The sequence below is a fragment of the Delphinapterus leucas genome, chromosome 13 (genome assembly GCF_059928025.1).
Source record: "Delphinapterus leucas isolate spDelLeu-1000000601 "Yukka" chromosome 13, BTC_Dleu_Yukka2, whole genome shotgun sequence".
Lineage (NCBI taxonomy): Eukaryota > Metazoa > Chordata > Mammalia > Artiodactyla > Monodontidae > Delphinapterus > Delphinapterus leucas.
In genome coordinates this window covers 64,701,939-64,704,328 of record NC_143141.1, presented here as the reverse complement: position 1 = coordinate 64,704,328, position 2,390 = coordinate 64,701,939, and the positions used below count along the sequence as shown (strand labels likewise).

The 2,390-nt window shown below is 36.2% G+C and overlaps 1 non-coding gene across 1 annotated transcript; it reads right to left on the bottom strand.

Moving 5' to 3' along the window:
- Window positions 1-238: 238 nt before the first annotated feature.
- On the bottom strand, window positions 239-344 carry LOC115803443 (U6 spliceosomal RNA). Its single transcript, XR_004024195.1, has one exon. It is a non-coding gene; the product is annotated as a U6 spliceosomal RNA (small nuclear RNA).
- Between the last annotated feature and the right edge of the window lie 2,046 nt (window positions 345-2,390).

Sequence of the window (2,390 nt, the reverse complement as noted above, 5' to 3'; positions counted from 1 at the left end):
CGAAGCTTGTCCTTGGGAATTGGATGCATTGCACTCATATTCTCCGGCATCTTCCTTCCTAAGAAGGAGATACCAGCACCCAGCCAGTTACTTCATGCTTTTCTGGGCCACCCCGGGTCTGAATGGCCAGGTTGCCTCGGTCACCAAGCAAGAGTTCTGCTCTTTGAACTCCATAGTGACCCCTTTTAACCTTGTTCCAGTTGAGGACAGGGGTTGGGATTCCGATGACCTCGCAGCTAAAAATACGGAAAGCTTCACGATTTGCGTGTCATCCTTGCGCAGGGGCCATGCTAATCTTCTCTGTATTGTTCCAATTTTAATATATGTGCTGCCGAAGCGAGCACCAGGTATCTTCATTCAAAAAAAAAAAAAAAAAAGCTTTTTAGATGATTCCAATACGTAGTCAAAGTTAAAACCATTGGCTTAATGTTTTAGTTCTCCTGGGTAAAATAGCCTTAACACAGGAGTTATCAAATGTTTTACTCCTTTACATCAGTAACAGTTATTGAGGGCCTCTAATAGCTTTTGTTTACATGGGTTATGTCTATTAATATTTATTGTATTGAAAATTAAAACAGACATTTTATAAATATTTAATTATGGATTTATTTTAAAACAACAAAAGCATTACAAGTTAATAACACATTTTTATGAAAAAAATTGTTACGCTTTCTAAAACAAAAAGGATTTCATGAGAAGATTGCCATTTTTTAACATTTAAAAAATGTTACCGACTTATTAGAAAACACCTGGATTTGTTTATGCATTCAATCTGCTATGACATGTTATTTTGGTTGAAGTATATGAAGAAAATGCAGCCTCACATGGACATGTAGTAGGAAAAGGAAGGAGTATTTTAATCGCCTCTTCAGATAATTATGGATAATCTTTTTTGTTACTAAAACAAAACATGACAAATAATAATGTCATAAAAGTTAGTTGTAATGCAGAATCTGAAACTGTATAAATAAACATTTTTACTCCATTACATTAAAATCCATTGGTCTCTCTTATACTTTGAATGGACCTTTTCTCTGTGATTGGGCATGGAGCATTTGGAAAACATTTGTTCACTGAGTTATACAGATATTCCAAATGTTGAACACTTTATTATAAATTATTTTAAAAATCACATTTGTTAAAATAACTGACTTTGTCAGAAAAGTTGTTACATGTCAAGAAACTGTCAAGCTTATGGAAGCAGATACAAGTTTTCCAAAATTCCAGTTTTCACTTGAAAGATGCAGTTTTATCACTGACAAAAAATACTGTCAGTTATTGTCCTTGAAGGCCTAGGCACACTTTATTCATTTTCAAACAAATGTCTTCCAAATAGCCAAGTCTGAATAATCAGGATATCAGTCAATTATTCTTTCAAGTAAAAGTAGAATTTTATGAAAAAAGCAGGTAGCTCATCTCACATCTCAAACAATTGTACACGTGTTTTTCCTTGAGTATGTATTTGTCCTTCAGTGTGTAGCATCTGGTAGAAGCACTTTATTTGTATCTCCCATTTTGTCATGCGGAATATTAAAAGATTCATAATCTCAACTTCTGCTTCTGGTCAAGATGGAGTAACAGACTGGATTTATTATCTTATCTTCAAATATATATATCAAACAGTGATGCTCAAATATTGGAAAACAGACATCACAGGAGAGTCATAAAAAAGGAAAACAAATGAGATGAGCTGGATGCCTTCCCCATCTTGCTGTCTTGAGAGATTTCCCAGGTTGGAGGAATCCAAGCAGAGCTGGGTGGTCTCTATTAGATGAAAAGACAGAGTTGAGAACTTGGGAAGGTCAAGTGGCTAGAATTTGCAGAGTATGGGAGGAGAGAGAGGGAGCTTCCAGGAGAGAGTGCTTCAGGGATCAGTAAAGGTTTCTCCATAAGTCTTCAGCTGAGTTCAGATCAGCACATGCATGTGAGGAAACTACTCAAGGTGGGGGAAAGATCTACTGAAAAGGAGCAAGCATAACAAGCCTGAGAGCACAGATAAGGTTAGGAGTGTTTTGTGTTTCCACCAGTTAGAGTGGAAAAGCCTCAAAATACCAGGGTAAAAGTAGAATATCCAGAGAATATCGCTTCTGTAAAGTGTCAAATTATACCAGGATTACAGGCTGCTCTGCTCCAGTCTAAGAAAACTGGAAAGCAAGCCTCCAGAGGACCAAACTATTTCCAACTCAACTGTGTCTCAGAACAAAGATCAAGAATATTTAAAGGATGCAAATATGCCTAGCACCTCCCAAAAAAGTAAAATTCACATCTAGTATCTAATAAAAAAATTACCAGGCATGCAAAGAAATAGGAACCCACAATGAGGAGAAAAACCAATCAATAGAAATAGACACAGAGATGACACAGATGATAAATTGGCAGACAAGGATATT